General features: G+C 47.2%; 1 pseudogene; it reads left to right on the plus strand.

Moving 5' to 3' along the window:
• The first annotated feature begins 3,692 nt into the window (after positions 1-3,692).
• On the plus strand, positions 3,693-19,812 carry LOC135887522 (L-amino-acid oxidase BmooLAAO-I-like; annotated as a pseudogene).
• The last annotated feature ends 267 nt before the right edge of the window (positions 19,813-20,079 follow it).

The raw sequence follows: 20,079 nt of genomic DNA on the forward strand, positions 1-20,079 counted from the left end.
TTTGTAAGGATGTCTGCTGGCTTCCGTGTAGAATGTTTGTCAATTGAACAGGAGAAATAGGAAACTTGTGAAAAGTAATGGCAAAACTGCCATCCAGGGAATAAACCTGACAAGGCAATAAGTTTTTGGATTCCCCTAGGGTGCTGGTTGGGACCTTATTTACACCCACTTCTGTAGGGGGAAGATGAGAGGGACTGACAACATCGTGCAAATTCTTGAACAAACCTGATAGAATTAAGATAATTCAATGTAGTTTAAATGATATCTTAATTAATTAGAGTTAACACGATTTGGATTTCATTGTATTTTGTAATAGAAATATTTATGTACTACTGGGAAATCTTTATAAAAAAACAAGATTAACAATATCAGGAAAGTAGGAGGATTATCAAAGTTATTTTTCGAACAATGTGTGAAGTGGATTTCCTTAGGAAATACCTTGAGATGAAGTGATTAGGAGAATGCAAATTCTCCCTCTCTGAAGCCAACCTTTTGAAGATAAGCCCTGGGGAAAGAGACCCTTTGTATACTAAATATCTGCTTCTGTATAAAATGGTATAAAAAGGCAATTGAACACATTGAGTGTGCAACTGCTGGGGAACTGAAAGCCAAGAGTGGATGCCCTCGCAGAAACATGGTTGAGGAAATACAGGTGTGGTCACCCTGAACCGTGACACCCACTTTATAGTAATTTTATCTAGACCATGTTTCCCTAGTTTGCTTAGGAGAATGCCATGTGGGACTGTATCAAAAATCCTAAAATCAAGATATATCATGTGTACTGCTTCCCCCATATCCACTGCACCAATAACCCTCTCAAAGAAGGAAATTAGGTTTGCTGGCATGGTTTGTTCTTGACAAATCCATGCTGGCTATTCCTTATAACCCAATTATCCTCCAGGTTTCTTCAAATTGTTTGTTTACTAATTTGTTCCACTCTTTTTCCAGGTATAGAAATTAGGATGACTGGTTTATAGTTCCCTGGGTCCTCTTTGTTCTCCTTTTTAAAGATAGATACTGTCTTTGCCCTTCTCCTGTCCTCTGAGACCTTGCTCTTCCTCCAGGAGTTCTTAAAGATAATTACTAAAGGTTCCAAGATTCGTTCAGCTAGTTCCTGATTTGGTGGTCTATATTAGACCCCTACCATGATGTCACCTTTATTTTTCATCCCATTTACCTTTACCCAGAGACTTTCAACTGGTCTGTCTCCCACCTCCTTCTGGACCTCAGAACAAGTGTATATATTCTTGATGTACGATGCATCATGTCCTCCAATTTCTCCATGCCTGTCCTTCCTGAACAAGCTTTTTGACGTGTGGACACCAGAACTGGGCACAACATTGTAATGTTGGTCTGGCCAATGCCATATAGACAGGTAAAATAACCTCCCTACTCCCACTCTTCTCTTCACACATCAAAGGACTGTCTTAGCCCTTCTGGCCACAGAATCACCCTGGGAGCTCATGTAGAGTTGCTTGTCCATTGTGACCCTTTTTCAGACTCACTGCTATCTTGTAATGTGAGGAGTGGAATTTGAACCCACACTCCTGAGAAATGAGAGCACACAGGAAAGAGGAAAACAGATCCTGGAGTTTGCTGTCTGAACAACTCCAGCCAGCCTGATGCTGGCTGTTAGTCACTCTATAATGCCCATGCATGTGCTAATTTGAACTATGCAGTGTGATTTGTGTTTGCAGTTGAAGCATGAGGTTGTAACTAAGGTTCTCCTTTGTACTGTAAGGGAGATTATAGCTGTGGATGCCCCACTTCCATGAGCACCTCCTGGGAGACCAAATGCCTCTGGGTGCGGCTAATGCATTCCAGAGTCTGCACCTCTGGGTCACCAGCTGGAATCCAGCCCAGCTCAGCAAGGACTGACAGCTGTTCCCATCCCATCTAGTCGAGATCTGGTTTGCCCTGTGTGAGATGAGTTTGGTGAGTCTCAGTTCCAGATCCCACATCACAGACTGACCACCTGGCTTTGCACTGATTGGCAGACTCAGCCTATGTGACACCGTCTTTACCAAGCCTCCACACCTAAAATTTTAAAACAAGAATTCCTAACCTCGAGTTCGATGGTTTACATCAGATTTTGACTAAATGAGTGCAGTAATCTTTCTCTCCTCTGTTTTCTTTCTTTCTTTCTTGGAACAGCCTTCCCCACCCCCCAATATTTTAAACTCTGGTAAACAGTGTGTGTGTGTGTGTGTGTGTGTGTGAGTGTGTGTGTGTGTGTGTGTGTTGTCATCATAGGCACTGCCTCCAGGGCTACAGCACCCATGGAGGGAAAATGGTGGGTGCTGAGCACCCACCAGCATCCCTACTGATCGGTGCCTCCCCCTTCCTCCCTCCCAGCTGTTTAGCAGCATGCAGGAGGTGCTGGGGAGGGGAGTGGGGTGGTGCGTACTCAGGAGAGGGGGCAGAATAGGGTGGAAAGAGGTGGGACTGGGCAGGGCAGGGGCAGGAAGAGGTGGGGTGGGGGTTTCGGGGAAGGGGTGCAGTGTGGGTGGGGCCTAAGGCAGAGCGGGGGTCGAGCACCCCCCAGGAAAGGACAAAGTCTGTGCCTGTGGTTATCATTATTCATGAACTCCTTGTCCAACTGACCTCAAATTAGGCAGAAAAAAGTTGTCTTCAGCCATAGGCTTAACCTATTAATTTTGAGCCCAATATTCCTCAGGTTGTGGATTTTAAAAGAGGGAGCCATTATATGGTTTAGGACTTATCTACATCAATGGTTCTCAACCAGGGGTACGCGTATCCCTGAGGATATACAGAGGTCTTCCAGGGGGTACATCAACTCCTCTAGATATTTGCCTGGTTTTACAACAGGACACCGAAAAAGCACTAGCGAAGTCAGCACAAATTAAACTTTCATACAGACAGCAATTTGTTTATATTGCTCAACATACTATACACGGAAATGTAAGTACAATATTTATATTCCAATCAATTTATTTTAGAATTATATGGTAACAATGAGAAAGGAAGCCATTTTTCAATAACAGTGTGGCTGTGACACTTTTGTATTTTTATGTCTGATTTTGAAAGCAAGCCGTTGTTAAGTGAGGTGAAACTTGGGGGTACGCAAGACAAAATCAGACTCCTGAAAGGGGTACAGCCATCTGATAGGGTTGAGAGCCACTGAGCTACAAAATTGCAACCTTTTTTGTGAAGGGGCTACCTTCCCTCCAGGATATTGTTGCTACAAAATTTCATGATTGGGTCAGGTGCACAGCAATTTGCATAAATGAAGCCCTCATCGCTGGAGGTAAAATAGGGAAATACCCTTAGCTATCTGATGTTTCAAAACATTATTGTTGTTGGAAATCAACAAATTCCTCAAGGGGATTCAGACCCCCTTTGAGAGGAATCCATACTGAATTATGTCTTGAACTGTCTCTGCTGAGATGAAGACAGATATATGTATGAGTTGGATATATACATGTGTGGGACTTCCAGAAAAAATTAGTTGCTTGGGTACTAGTAAACTGGTGTCTCCTGATGAAAGGGTCTGACTGAAAGAGGGAGGGAACTATACAGAGGTGGGTCTTTAGATTGGAAATTCACCTCCTCTAGAATTTTTAATTACGTATTTCTCAATATTTGGAATATACTGATTGGTAGGAATTTTTGAACCACTTTTTTCTTTTGAGCCAGCCTTCTTCAGGCTATATAATGAAGGTTCTCACTTGATGACTTGTCCTACTGGTGGAAACATGGACAGATTCTGTAAGTGAAACTGCTGCGCTGGGAACACTGCTTTGGGGCTGGGAAAGATTGCCTATTAGTCCATCTTAAACTTGAGTTCTTGTTTTGCATCTTTCTCTTTCCCACCTCATACTTTTCTTTCCCTCTTCTTTTCAGACAGGTATGTTTTTGGATTTGTTTTTCAGTGCCACTTTCTGCTCCGTAAGGGTTCATTCCAAATGCCAATGAAATTGATGAGAAGTTTCCCAATAATTTCCATGAGCCTTGGATCATGCCCTAATGGTAGCTAGTGTGGTGTGGGGGTTTGTTTGTTTGTTTGTTTGTTTTGAGAGAGAGAGAGAGAGAATGCACACCCATCTATGTGGGTATTTTATGGTACAATTAGGTCATCAAGGGCCTGATCCTTAACCATTGAAAGCAATGGGAGTTTTGTCATTAACTTCAATAGGGGCAGGATCAGACTCTGACGTTGTAAATACATTTATTGTCATTAACCTTGTATAATCCTCTGAGAGAGTGCACTAAGATGTTGGGGGACCCATTTACAATTTCTCTGCTCTCTTCAAAGCTGTGGCACAAATCAAGGAAAATGTTCTAATGCCAGGGATGATTCCATGAGATTCCTCATGTGCTTAAGTTTTGTAGGATCAGTGTTTAAAGCAAGTCACATTATTCAAAGAAAATTGTTGACACTGTTTTGTTTCCTGAGGAAAAATTGGTGCCCATTTCAGAAGGAAAAGGGGGCAGGGGTTATTCCATAGTTCTTTTGGTAATTAGTTTATACCTGAAATTCAGGGTTGGTTTGCTGCACACCCTTATCTGGATTTTAGCTCTGCTGTGGACTGATTTGTGTAATTTCAGGGATGCCACTTGCCATCTGGATTTCAGAGCAGGTGCAGCTCTATGGTTATTGCCGCCCCAAACATGGCAGTCAGGCGGCTTTTGGTGGCACGCCTGCGGGCAGTCCGCTGGCCATGCAGATTCGGCGGCATGCCTGTAGAGGTATGCCAGTGCCGTGCCTTCGGCGTCCCCGCCACCGAATTACCGCCGAAGCCGCGGGACCAGCGGACCCCCCGCAGGCATGCCGCCGAAAGCTGCCTAACAGCTGCCCTGATGGCAACCGGGAGGCCAACCCCCGCGGCTTGCCACCCCAGGCACGTGCTTGCTGCTATGGTACCTGGAGCTGCCCCTGTTTCAGAGAATGACTTTGTTTCACTGACTGCATCATTCATTCACTGCACCATGCTTTTCTTTGTGCATATGTCCCCAGTGCTTTCCAGGCTGTTTCTCCTTGTGGCTGTACTATGGTCTGAGAGTTTCTCTAGATTTCCCGAACCTTGCCTTGATGATCCCGACTACGATGAGCTGGTGAAGATTGCAGAAAACGGGCTTGGAAAGGCAGCTCATCCAGTGGAGGTGGTCATTGTTGGGGCAGGCATAAGTGGACTCACTGCTGCCAAACTGCTCAGAGATGCCGGTCACATGGTAATTCTATGCACAGAGACGTGTCAGAGCCAGGCAGGGAGTCAGTGCTGGCTTGAGTATTTTTCATTATTTCTTTTCTGAGCAATAAAGGTGATTAGGCTAAAGAATGATTAAAAATAAAACAAGGGGAAGAAAGAGAGAAGAGAAAGAAAGAAAGAAAGAAAGAAAGAAAGAAAGAAAGAAAGAAAGAAAGAAAGAAAGAAAGAAAGAAAGAAAGAAAGAAAAGGGCTCACTGACAAAGGAAGAGATTTTTCAATGGCAATAATGGGACTCTAGGTGCCAAACTCCCATTGTATTTCAATAGGATTTAGGCTCCCTCTTCCCATTTCTGTCTTGGAACATTTTTCTGAACCTTCGTTAATGTAAAGCTGGAAGAGTTACAGTAACTATCGTAAGAAATAGAAAAAGGAACAAATCCCCAAAAAGCTCCATTTTCAAAATAACTCTGTCCATTAGAAAGTGGCAAGTTACAGCAATATACTTTCAAATTCCAATATCTGGACAGCGCATACATTCTCTCACAGAAATCTAAGCACAGGAGAATTGATATGCTATTGGTAGCCTTCACTCTTCCTTCTGTTTATGTTCTTTACATGCCACAATCAACAGGGGTGAATTTCAGTCCAGTGGAGACATACCTTTAAATGATCTTCACCCCTGCACAGAGGAATCAGTGCAAGACTTATGAACTATTAAATTTCCACATAAATCCATTTGTCTTTAAGGCCGGGATGTGCGTAGAAGCCTAGGGAGTTATAAATCCCAGTCTAAGCTCTTTGTGAACTCCGATGACCCTGATTCTACAGAAAACGTCTAGACAAAATGTTCAAACTTGGGTGCTTAAAGTTAAGCAACTACAGGAAGGTTCCCCAAAGCACAACGGCAGTTAGGTGCAGCACCATTTGTGCTTTAGAAAAGCTTCCCTCTAAATCAATAAATTACATGAGCATGTAAGGCTCAGACCTTGCCTACACTACAAATTCTATTAGTATTCCTGCAGAGCCGCCTAGTTTAGATGCAGCTTATGTTGACAGAAGGAGGTTTTTTTGGTCAGTATGGTAACACCACCTCCCAAAATGACATTAGCTATGTCAACAGAAGCACTGTTGTGTTGTCATAGCTATGTTTACACTGGGCTTTTTTGCCAGCATACTTATGTTGCCTGGGATGTGTGCTTTTTTCATACCCATGACCAACAAAGCTAGGCTGACAACACCTGGGAGTGTGGAGCTGGCTCTCAGATTTTTCAGACACACTCAGATTTGGCATCACTCCGCTCCCATTGACTGCAGTGGGTGCAGTTCAACCAACATGGAGCACTTTTGAAAATCCCACCTTAAATAAATGGGTGCAATTATCAGAGGTGCAATGTACCTAACACATTTATTGATTGAGTTAGGAACTCGTGGGTACAGAGACATCAGGGCACTTATTTAGTTGCCCGAATGTAGATTCAGTTGCCTAATTTTAGTCACCAAGGTTTGAAAGTTTTGTCCTTTGCACCTGCTTGTTCCATTTTCCATGCTTGTTCCTAGGTTACGCTTCTGGAAACCAGTGGTCGTTTGGGAGGACGAGTCAGGACTATCGAGATGAGACACACGGTTGGTACGTGGAGTTGGGAGCCATGCATTTGCCAAGCACCCACAGGTAATACAGTTTCCACTCCTCGGCCATGTAAGTTGTTCAGAAAAGGAACAGCCCAGTTTTGCAGAATTCTGCTATGGTTAAGGATGAGATCAAGCATCCTAAAAGAACTTGCTGACTAGTCTCATTGACATGGGTGGGATCCGGCCAGTAGTAAAGAATGCACTCCACAATAACTGTTTTCAGGATTAGGCCCTAATTATGGAACTGATGATTAGTGAGAGCATGATTGAATTTCCATGAAACCATCAGAAAAACTCCCATTGATCTTAATTGAAGTTGTATCAAGCCCTGAGTCAGAATAAAGCCAGACAATAGACATTGACTGTTCATAAAACACTTTACCCAATGGTTTGGAGAGGAAGTGTATGAACAAGAATAGAATAGAATATTTTTTCAGTACAATTATATGGAACAAAAGCTTATTGAAAAAAACAAACACAAAAACCAGTACCTTAAATACACCCTGACTTCAAAGGAAACTATCCTGAACTCAAACTACAATTTAGAAGCAGAACAGCCAGATGGGATTATTATGTACAACAGCTGTAGTTAACAGTTAATGGGCCAGACAGCCAGCTACTACATACCAGGTATCTCCATTTCAGTCAATGGAAATATATCAGTTTACACTGGGATCAGGATCTATTAATTGAGCTGTCTAGCTATCATCTATCTATCTATCATATTCCTACAGCATTAAGAACATCTGTTGGAGTCAGGAAGTTTCAGGAAGGGAACGAGACAAATCACATATTTACCTTACTATTTGTATAGCCAGAGGAGCATATAACTTGTTTTCATATTTTTTGACTCTCACCTTTCTTTCTTTTGCAGAATTGTTCATGAATTTATTAGGCAATTTGATCTTCAGCTAAACAAGTTCTCTCAGATGGATGACAACACCTGGTATTTGGTTAATAGTGTCAGGACAAAAGCTGGGAAGGTCAGACAGAACCCTGATATCTTGAATTTTACTGTAGGTCTCTCAGAGAAAGGCAAATCTGCTACGGAACTTTATGAAGGAATTCTGCAGAAGGTATGTTTATTGGTCGATTGTATAAAGGAAAGTAAATTACCAGGCCTGATTCTGAAAAATGGCCCTAACTTCTACTGCAGCACAGGTCTCTTCTTCTATAGTATGTGCTGGTCTCCCCCTCTCTTTTCCCAACACAACCCTTCTCAACACCATTCCAATCCAGAATACATCCGGTGTTAGGAGAATCTGAGCTATAATTCCCCTTGTTGTGGTATGAAGGGGATTTACCAGGGCAGATTATCTGGCCCTGGTTCTCCTTTCACTTTCACTCACATGAATCAGGAGTAACGACATGTGATCTGCCCGCCCCCCCTCACCCTCCCGAAGCTGTGGGTGCTGGGCACTTCTTAAAACACACCACTTTTTAGGAAACAAAAACAGGTAACTCGGGATCAAATCCTGCCGTTTAACTACAGGAGGGCTGGAGACTATGCCAAGCAACTCATTCAGTGGGGTCTCGTGGATACACACAGGAATTAGGGCCTAGTAGATAGGGCTTTGCATTAGGACTAAAGAGATGTGGGTTCAGTTGCTGCCATAGCTATGTGCTCTGTAAAATGGAGCTGATTCTTCCCTACCCCAAAGGAGTATTTTGGGAATAAAATCCATCGGTGATTATGAAGCCTGCAGATATCATGCAAGTACCTAGGTAGTTAGATAGGAGAACAGAATTTGGTCCCATGTTTTTGTGAACATATTTCTCTTTCTGTCTATGACTGTTTCCATGCATGTTTCCAACACAGGCCTTAGAGCAATTCTGGAGTCTAGATTGTGGAGAGTTGCTGGATCGGTATGACTCCTTTTCCACCAAGGTAATGGATATGGGCCTTCGAGTACCGTTAAATCCAAATGATTATGGAAAGTCTGAAAAAATTGCTCTGAGAGAGGTGTAAAATGCACCTGTTTATCCTGATGAAACCTAATGATGCCAGTTTTCATGTCAAAGTTGTCCTTTATTCAAAGCACCAATAAAGGAATGAGGGGAAACAGCATATTTTGAAACTCTGCACAGTCTATTTGGATTGGCTTCTCCTTTTGGCAGCCTCAGTGAGCAGGGTTTTGTTTCTGGCCAAGATTATGAAAAATAAAGGACTGAGTGCCAGAAATTTCATATTTCCTTCAATTATTATTTTAATATTGTTATGCTGGAAGGTGTTAATAGTGGCGATCAAACATATCTTTAGTCTATAGGTTATCCACAGACCTGGTTAAAGTCGATGGGCATGCTAAACACATTTCATTCAGGTTAAATGGAAGAAGCAATTAAACTCCTTTCTGGAGTAAGATAGCTGGAGACAGTGGAAGCTACATGGGTAGGCCAATCATAAGCTAAGATGTGGGGGTTGAGGGTTTCCCTAGGATTGATTGCAGAGGTTAGGCGGTTGATTGTTTGCAACTGTGTTTGTGTGTGAGAGGGGGAGAAATCCAGGAGAAAGAGAGAGTAGCAGTGGTTAACATGGACATTTGAGGAAAACAAAGGATAGAGCTTCTATTGGTCACAGTATTTGCTGGAAAGGCAGACTTGGATTGCTGAGCAGGGACATTGCCTCCTGTTGACTGTTTCTACTATGTTCAGGGAAACAGGACTTTGTATCCATTGTTTTTAAATAGACAGGATTGCACCAAAGAAAGACCTGACTCACATCGTCAATCTCTCCTTCAAACAGAAAGAACCAGGCAAGGCCTTGAATATTGGCAATGGCTCAGACCAAAAAGGGACAACAATATCATCACCATATAAAACAACCTGTTGCCGGCCCAGATGGGCCCCGAGGGGGCAACAGGGTTTGTTGCCCGGTGTGCGCCGCACCAATAGACACACCAGGGGTGGAGAAGCAAACAAAGTTTATTTGAGATCTCAAAGTGGTGCAGGGAGACAGGCACGTCTCAAATCAAGCACAGCACATACAAGCAAGTGTTCCCTTTTATATTCCAAGCTGTTTCTGTGTAAGCTCTGTTCTATTACTTTTCCCTCTACCCCTTCTACCCCTCCCTCCTCGAGCAGTTACAGCAGGTACACATTGTGCATGTTAGAAACTTTCCCATTCACATGCTTATCTTTGACCTTGCAAGCTCTACGCACTAGGCCTTTCCCTTCCCCCTTTCCCCCGCATTATCACTACCGTTTCTGTTAGTGCGAGCAAAACTGCAGCTGTCTGCTAGAAAAGCTGACCATTACATATTCTGCTTCAGCATAGGCTATTAGCATGGAAGTAGGTGAAAGTTCACAAGATGGAGTTCTGTGGTTCACTTAGGGTATGTCTACACTACGAAATTAGGTCGAATTTATAGAAGCCGGTTTTATAGAAATCGGTTGTATACAGCCGATTGTGTGTGTCCCCACATAAAATGCTCTAAGTGCATTAAATCGGCGGACCGCGTCCACAGTACCGAGGCTAGCGTCGACTTCCGGAGCATTGCACTATGGGTAGCTATCCCACAGTTCCCGCAGTCTCCGCCGCCCATTGGAATTCCGGGTTGAGATCCCAATGCCTGAATGATGCAAAACAGTGTCGCGGGGGGTTCTGGGTACATGTCATCAGGCCCCTCCCCCTCCGTCAGAGCAAAGGCAGACAATAGATTCGCGCCTTTTTACCTGGGTTACCTGTGCAGACAACATACCACGGCAAGCATGGAGCCCGCTCAGCTCAGCTCAACCGTCACCATATGTCATCTGGTTGCCGGCAGACATGGGACAGCATTGCTACACAGCAGCAGCAGCTAACTGCCTTTTGGTGGTAGACGGTGCAGCATGACTGGTAGCCTTCATCGGCGATCTGGGTGCTGGCAGCCGTAGGGCTGCATTGCACCAGCCCCTTGCCTTTTGCCTTTTGGCAGTAGATAGTTTATTACGACTGGTATCCATCGTCGTCATACTGCAGTGGCTGTCGATCATGGGCACCTTGGCAGACATGCTCAGTCCTATCGAACTGTCTTGACGATGATGGCTATCAGTTGTAGTATGCTATTTTCTGCCAAGCGCCCAGTATTTTCTGCTAAGCACCCAGAAGAGGCCGAGGGCGATCTGGGTGCTGGCAGACGTGGGGCTGGCAGACGTGGGGCTGCATTGCTACATAGCAGCAGCCCCTTGCCTTTTGGCAGTAGATAGTATATTACGATTGGTATCCATCGTCATCGTACGGCAGTGGCTATCAGTCTTAGTACACTAACTGCCAAGCGCCCAGTATTTGCTGCCAAGCACCCAGAAGATGCCGAGGGCTATCAGTCATGCTGCACCGTCGTCTGCCAGCTTAAGATGTAAAAAATAGATTTGTTCTGTATTCATTTGCTTCCCCCTCCCTCCGTGAAATCAAAGGCCTGCTAAACCCAGGCTTTTGAGTTCAATCTTTGGGGGAGGCCATTCTGTGTGACAGTTGTTTGTGTTTCTCCCTGATGCACAGCCACCTTTGTTGATTTTAATTCCCTGTACCTGTACGCCATGTCGTCACTCGCCACTCCCTCCCTCCTTCCCCTGGTCCGTCAGATACTAGTTTCGCGCCTTTTTTCAGACCAGACGCCATAGCTAGCACTGGGATCATGGAGCCCGCTCAGATCACCGCGGCAATTATGAGCACTATGAACACCACGCGCATTGTCCTGGAGTATATGCAGAGCCAGAACATGCCAAAGCAAAACCAGGACCAGCCGAGGAGGCGATTGCAGCGCGGCGACGAGAGTGACGAGGAAATTGACATGGACATAGACCTCTCACAAGGCACAGGCCCCAGCAATGTGGAAATCATGGTGTTACTGGGGCAGGTTCATGCCGTGGAACACCGATTCTGGGCCCGGGAAACAAGCACAGACTGGTGGGACCGCATCGTGCTGCAGGTGTGGGACGATTCCCAGTGGCTGCGAAACTTTCGCATGCGTAAGGGCACTTTCATGGAACTTTGTGACTTGCTTTCCCCTGCCCTGAAGCGCCAGAATATCAGGATGAGAGCAGCCCTCACAGTTGAGAAGCGAGTTGCGATAGCCCTGTGGAAGCTTGCAACGCCAGACAGCTACCGGTTAGTCGGGAATCAATTTGGAGTGGGCAAATCTACTGTGGGGGCTGCTGTGATCCAAGTTGCCAGGGCAATGAAAGACCTGGTGATATCAAGGGTAGTGACTCTGGGAAACGTGCAGGCCATAGTGGATGGCTTTGCTGCAATGGGATTCCCAAACTGTGGTGGGGCGATAGACGGAACCCATATCCCTATCTTGTCACCGGAGCACCAAGCCACCGAGTACATAAACCTCAAGGGGTACTTTTCAATGCTGCTGCAAGCCCTGGTGGATCACAAGGGACGTTTCACCAACATCAACGTGGGATGGCCGGGAAAGGTACATGATGCTCGCGTCTTCAGGCACTCTGGTCTGTTTCGAAAGCTGGAGGAAGGGACTTTCTTCCCGGACCAGAAAATAACCGTTGGGGATGTTGAAATGCCTATCGTGATCCTTGGGGACCCAGCCTACCCCTTAATGCCATGGCTCATGAAGCCATACACAGGCAGCCTGGACAGGAGTCAGGACCTGTTCAACTACAGGCTGAGCATGTGCCTAATGGTGGTGGAATGTGCATTTGGACGTTTAAAAGCGCGCTGGCGCAGCTTACTGACTCGCTCAGACCTCAGCAAAAAGAATATCCCCATTGTTATTGCTGCTTGCTGTGCGCTCCACAATATCTGTGAGAGTAAGGGGGAGACATTTATGGCGGGGTGGGAGGTTGAGGCAAATCGCCTGGCCGCTGATTACGCGCAGCCAGACACCAGGGCGGTTAGAGGAGCACAGCAGGGTGCGGTGCGCATCAGAGAAGCTTTGAAAACGAGTTTTCTGACTGGCCAGGCTACGGTGTGAAACTTCTGTTTGTTTCTCCTTGATGAACCCTCCGCCCCGCCCCCCCACCCGGTTCACTCTACTTCCCTGTAAACCAACCACCCCACCCTCCCGTCCCCCCTTCGAGCACCGCTTGCAGAGGCAATAAAGTCATTGTTACTTCACATTCATGCATTCTTTATTAATTCATCACACAACTAGGGGGATAATTGCAAAGGTAGCCCGGGATGGGTGGGGGAGGAGGGAAGGAAAAGGACACACTGCAGTTTAAAACTTTAACTCTTATTGAAGGCCAGCCTTCTGATGCTAGGGCAATCATCTGGGGTGGAGTGACTGGGTGGCCGGAGGCCCCCCCACTGTGTTCTTGGGCGTCTGGGTGAGGAGGCTATGGAACTTGGGGAGGAGGGCTGTTGGTTACACAGGGGCTGTAGCGGCAGTCTCTGCTCCTGCTGCCTTTCCTGCAGCTCAACCATACGCTGGAGCATATCAGTTTGATGCTCCAGCAGCCGGAGCATCGACTCTTGCCTTCTGTCTGCAAGCTGACGCCACCTATCATCTTCAGCCCGCCACTTGCTCTGTTCATCCCGCGATTCAGCCCGCCACCTCTCCTCTCGTTCATATTGTGCTTTTCTGTAGTCAGTCATTGACTGCCTCCACGCATTCTGCTGTGCTCTGTCAGCGTGGGAGGACATCTGGAGTTCCGTGAACATATCGTCCTGCGTCCTCCGTTTTCTCCTTCTAATCTTCACTAGCCTGTGTGAAGGAGAAACATTTGCAGCTGGTGGAGGAAAAGGGAGAGGTGGTTAAAAAATATACATTTTAGAGAACAATGGGTACACTCTTTCACGTTAAATTTTGCTGTTCACATTACACAGCACATGTGATTTCGTTATAAGGTTGCATTTTTCCTCTTATATTGAGGGCCTGCCGGTTTGGTGTGAGAGATCACTCACGCAGTGCCAGGCCACAGATTTCGACTTGCAGGCAGCCATGGTAAGACACAGTCTTTTGGCTTTTTTAACCTTCTTAACATGTGGGAATGGTTTCAAACAGTAGCGCTCTCATTTCCCATACCAAGCACCCGTTGGGTTGGCCATTTAAAATGGGTTTGCAATGTAAAAGGAGGGGCTGCGGTTTCCGGGTTAACATGCAGCACAAACCCAACTAACTCCCCTCCCCCCACACACACCCAATTCTCTGGGATGATCACTTCACCCCTCCCCCCCACCACGTGGCTAACAGCAGGGAATATTTCTGTTCAGCAGAGCAGGAAGGGGCACCTCTGAATGTCCCCTTAATAAAATCGCCCCATTTCAACCAGGTGACCGTGAATGATATCACTCTCCTGAGGATAAGAAAGAGCAATAAGGAATGGATGTTGTCTGCATGGCAGCAAACACCGGGACCATACGCTGCCATGCTTTGTTAAGCAATGATTCCAGACTACGTGCTACTGGCCTGGCGTGGTAAAGTGTCCTACCATGGCGGACGGGATAAGGCAGCCCTCCCCAGAAACCTTTTGCAAAGGCTTTGGGAGTACATCCAGGAGAGTTTTCTGGAGATGTCCCTGGAGGATTTCTGCGCCATCCCCATACACGTTAACAGACTTTTCCAGTAGCTGTACTGGCCGCGATTGCCAGGGCAAATTAATCATTAATCATTAAACACGCTTGCTTTTAAACCATGTGTAATATTTACAAAGGTACACTCACCAGAGGTCCCCTGTGTGCCCTCAGGGTCTGGGAGCACGCCTTGGGTGAGTTCGGGGGTTACTGGTTCCAGGTCCAGGGTGATAAACATATCCTGGCTGTTGGGGAAACCGGTTTCTCAGCTTCCTTGCTGCTGTGAGCTATCTACATTATCTCCATCCTCATCTTCCTCGTACCCCGAACCCGCTTCCCTGTGTGTTTCTCCAGTGAGGGAGTCAAAGCACACGGTTGGGGTAGTGGTGGCTGCACCCCCTAGAATGGCATGCAGCTCCGCGTAGAAGCAGCATGTTTGCGGCTCTGCCCCGGACCTTCCGTTTGCTTCTCTGGATTTGTGGTAGGCTTGCCTTAGCTCCTTAATTTTCACGCGGCACTGCTGTGCGTCCCTGTTATGGCCTCTGTCCTTCATGGCCTTGGAGACCTTTTCTAATATTTTGCCATTTCGTTTACTGCTTCGGAGTTCAGCTAGCACTGATTCATCTCCCCATATGGCGAGCAGATCCTGTACCTCCCGTTCTGTCCATGCTGGAGCTCTTTTGAGATCCTGGGACTCCATCACGGTTACCTGTGCTGATGAGCTCTGCGTGGTCACCTGTGCTCTCCACGCTGAGCAAACAGGAAATGAAATTCAAACGTTCGCGGGGCTTTTCCTGTCTACCTGGTCAGTGCATCTAAGTTGAGAGTGCTGTCCAGAGCGGTCACAATGAAGCACTGTGGGATAGCTCCTGGAGGCCAATAACGTCGAATTCCGTCCACACTACCCCAATTCCGACCCGCTAAGGCCAATTTTATCGCTAATCCCCTCATCGGAGGTGGAGTAAAGAAACCGGTTTAAAGGGCCCTTTAAGTCGAAAGAAAGGGCTTCGTCGTGTGAACGTGTCCAGGCTTAATTCGATTTAACGCTGCTAAAGTCGACCTAAACTCGTAGTGTAGACCAGGCCTTAGACCCAGAGCAGGGAGGTTTCATCGGCACTTATGGCCTTCCATCCCCCCCGAGTTACCTGGTAGCTATGCCTAGTGACACCAACAAACCCTTTATCTTCTCCTACCTCATGGAAGTCAAATCTTTCCCCAATGATACGGAGTACTTGATTGAAGAAGGGAAATTAAGCCATGGGGCTGTACAGATGATCGGAGACTTGATGAATGAGGGTGCTGGATTCCACACGTCATTTCTTAACTCTCTCATGGAGTTTAATATCTTCTTTCATGAAGATGGGTGAGAAACGAATGTACTTAAATTGCAAGGTCTTTGGGGCATGGCTACATCTTTTCATTCTACATGTGTGGAGTTTACCTAGGACAATGGGGCCCTTGATTGTTGGCCTCTAGGAGTACGTCTACATTGCCACTGGGCTGCCCATGGCAGTGAGTCTCCTAGGACAGGTTGAGAGACTTAGGCTAGTGGGGATTTTACTAGCACTGTACAAATAGCTGTGTAAACAGCGCTCTGAAGTTGCAGCTTGTGCTGGAGCTTGGGCTCTGTAGCCTTGGGAGACGGGTGGGCTTGAGAGCCCGAGTTCCAGCCCAAGCAGCAACTTGAAAGCACTGTCTACACAGCTATTTCTACAGCGCTACTGAGAGCCCCACTAACCTGAGTCTCTCGACCCGGGCTGGGAGTCTTGCTGCCACCGGCACTGTAGATGTACCCTTTGTGTGACTGCAATGTGAATAAATAACTAAATAAATAACATCCTTCTTCTTGTAGTTGATAGGGGAAGAGGCAGACACTCCAGATTACCAATGGGAAACACCCCGTGCGGAGAGAAGCACACTCTGTTATCGAATGGGCATATTGTCAGCAATATACTCCTTGATTCCTTAATCTGGGCCATAATTTTGACTCACCCCAAAATATCATTAGCAGAGATTTAATGTCATCCGGTGGGCCATGTACACTTCCAGAACGCTGAGTTCAGTTACACTGAAACATCTGGAAACCTGGAAATGAAGTCATGGTATATTCCACTCACCCATCCTACTGTTCAAAGTACTCCAAATTGGGATCTTTACTCCTACCCCAAAGCTACAGGAAGGTCAGCAATTTTTTAGCTAATGTGAGTAAAGGTCGATTTTATAGCACTCAGAAAAATTGTCTGTCAAACAGCAGTAATTCTCAAACTGCTGCTCCACTAAACTAACACAAAGAAACATTTGTCATAAAGCAATTAAAGTTGGGTAAGTCTCATATCTCCCAACACAAACCATTCAAAGTTAGATAATGCTATGGTATAAGACAATGCTTGTTCATAGACTTGAAGGCCAGGGGGCATTAGATCACTTGGAGGATGGGAAGGTGATCAGGAACGGTAAATATGGATTCACCAAGGGCAAGTCATGCCCGACCAACCTGATTGCCTTCTATGATGAGATAACTGGCTCTGTGGATATGGGGAAAGCAGTGGACGTGATATATCTTGATTTTAGCAAAGCTTTTGATACAGTCTCCCACACTATTCTTGCCAGCAAGTTAAAAGAGTATGGATTGGATGAATGGACTATAAGGTGGATAGAAATCTGGCTAGATTGTTGGGCTCAACGGGTAGTGATCAACAGCTCGATGTCTAGTTGGCAGCTGGTATCAAGCAGAATGCCCCAGAGGTCGATCCTGGGGCCGGTTTTGTTCAACATCTTTATTAATGATCTGGACAATTGGATAGATTGCACCCTCAGCAAGTTTGCAGATGACACTAAGCTGCGGGGAGAGGTAGATACACTGGAGGGTAGGGATAGGTCCAGAGTGACCTACACAAATTGGAGGATTGGGCCAAAAGATATCTGATGAGATTCAACAAGGACAAGTGCAGAGTCCTGCACTTACGATGGAAGAATCCCATGCACAGCTACAGGCTGGGGACCGACTGGCTAAGTAGCAGTTCTGCAGAAAAGGACGTGGTGATTACAGTGGACGAGAATATGGATATGAGTCAGCAGTGTGCCCTATTGCCAGCAGATCAAGGCCAGAAGTCTATGTTGGATATTAGGAAACACTATTTCACTGGGAGGGTGGTGAAGCACTTACCTAGGGAGGTGGTGGAATCTCCATCCTTAGAGGTTTTTAAGGCCCGGCTTGACAAAGTCCTGTCTGGGATGATTTAGTTGGTGTTGGTCCTGCTTTGAGCAGGAGGTTGGACTAGATGACCTCCTGAGGTCTCTTCCAACCCTAATCTTTTGTGAATCTATGATTCATCTCGTTTGATCTCCTGTTTATCACAGGACAGAGAATGTCACCCATTTACTCTGGTATTGAGCCCAATAACTTGTGTCTGACTAAAGCATCTTCAAGAAAGTCTGGTCTGGAATTGTAGACATCAAGCAATGGAGAATCCACCTCTTCCCTTGGGAGTTTGTGCCAAGGGTTAATCACCCTCTCTACTAACAAATTATGCCTTATTTGTAATTGAAATACATGTGGCTTTAGGTTCCCAATCATTGGTTCTTCTTCTGCATTTATCTGATAGATTAAAGAGGCCTCTAGGACCTGATATTTTCTCCCCCTGTTAATCTTCTTTTGGGATAAACTAAACAGCTCGAGCCTTCTAGTAAAGGCAAGTTCTCCAGCCCTTGAATAATTTCTGTGGCTCTCTTCTGCACCTTCTCCAGTTCTCCAACATCCATTTGGAAGTGTGGACACCGGAACCAAATACAATGTTATAATGTTGGTCTGACCAATGCCATGTAGCGAGGGAAAATAACCTCCATGCTCTATCTCCTCTCTTTACACATCCAAAGACCGCCTTAGCCCCTTGTGCCACAGCATCACACGGGGAACTCATGTTGATCTGCTTGTTCATTATGACCCCTGAAACCTTTTCAGAGTCACTGCTTTCTAGTAATGTGTAAGGAGCGGGATTTGAACCCACACCCCCACTGAGAAACAAAGCATACAAGAAAAGCCAGGACAGAATTTCCTCTTGAGACAACTCTAGCCACATTACAATACCCATTCAACATGTTTGCATTGATAGTCAGACTCTGCATGGTCATGAATCCAGACACAGAGAGTACATTAATCTCCTCACAGTACAATCCAAATATTTTATCACAGCCCCTGCAACACCAGCTTTGATGTGTGTCATGATGCAGCATGGTATATGTTTGGTGGAGAAGCATTAGAGTGCAACTGAGGTTCTGCATTGTATTGGGAATGAGACCATATCTTTGTGTGCCCCGTTTACATTAGCACCTCCTGTGGAAACACATGCCTCAGGACCCACCTAATACATTACAGAGCAAGCAAGAAATTCTTCCAATCACGCCTCTTCCACGTTGCTGCCTCCGGTTTCTGGGAGTTCACAGAGCTAAATGATGGCTCGGCAGGATGTGTTGGCAGGCTGGTCAAACTTCCTGTAACGTGTGCAGTGGACAGTCAAGTTTTCCCACATTGCACCATGAACAAAGGGCTATTTGGTGAATGTCTTGTACAAGGTGAACAAACAGTTTGACTTTAGGGAGAGTTCCAGGAATGACCACATGTTTGCTGTTCGCTGGTACAAGCTGGCAACTTGGGGAGTCACTGGACTCTGGGAACTCACTGTCAGCCCGACTCTTTTATGAGGAATTGGACTGGGTGCTGGACCGAGCACCAAGCCACTACCACTTCACAACACCACTGGTCAGGCGGGATGGTGACTTTCTGACCTCTCAATCGGGGGGGTGGGGATTCAATTTTCCTCCTGGGTCCTCTTTATTCTCCTTTTTAAAGATAGGTACTATCTTTGCCCTTCTCCTGTCCTCTGAGACGTTACTCTGCCTCCAGAAGTTCTCAAAGATAATTGCTAAAGGTTCCAAGATTTGTTCAGCTAGTTCCTGATTTGGTGGTCTATATTAGAGCCCTACCATGATGTCGCCTTTATTTTTCATCCCATTTACCTTTACCCAGAGACTTTCAACTGGTCTGCAGGGCCGGCTTTAGCAAGAGCGGGGCCCGATTCATGGGGGCGGGGCTTGCGGCAAGCCCTGCCCCCAGGAATCGAGCCGCACTCCGGCCATGTTCGCCGGGCTCGGGTCCAGCCCAGATCCCCTCGGCGGCCGGAGCCGGGCCGGGCTGGGCGGCCAGACCCGAAGCCGCGCCGCGAGGGCCGGGCCGGGCGGCCGGACCCGAAGCCGCGCCGCGAAGGCCGGGCCGGGCGGCCGGACCCGAAGCCGCGCCGCGAGGGCCGGGCCGGGCCGGACCCGAAGCCGCGCCGCGGGGGCCGGGCCGGGCCGGACTCGAAGCCGCACCACGGGGGCCGGGCCGGGCGAGGCCGGGCCGGGCTGGACCCGAAGCCGCGCCGCGAGGGCCGGGCTGGGCCGGGCCGGCCGGTCCTGAAGCCGCGCCACGGGGGCCGGGCCGGGGGGCCGGACCTGAAGCCGCGGAGGCCGGCGCGCTCGGCCGGAACCGGGGCCGGACTAGGCCGTGCCTCCCCATAGCCCTTCTCGCGCCCCCCGCCACCCTGGGTTACCTGGTGCTGCCTGCCCACCCCTGCTTCTTTTCAGACTTCCCGCGAACCTCTGATTCGCGGGAAGCAGGGGAGGGGGAGGAGCAAGGGGCGGAGCGTTCAGGGGAGGGGAGGAGGGGGAAGTGAGCTGGGGGCGGGGTGGAGTGCTGCGGCGCGGGGCCCTCTTAGCGCGGGGCCCAATTCAGCCGAATCGGCTGAATCGGCCTAAAGCCGGCCCTGCTGGTCTCTCTCCCACCTC

This window comes from Emys orbicularis, chromosome 13 (genome assembly GCF_028017835.1).
Source record: "Emys orbicularis isolate rEmyOrb1 chromosome 13, rEmyOrb1.hap1, whole genome shotgun sequence".
Classification (NCBI taxonomy): domain Eukaryota; kingdom Metazoa; phylum Chordata; order Testudines; family Emydidae; genus Emys; species Emys orbicularis.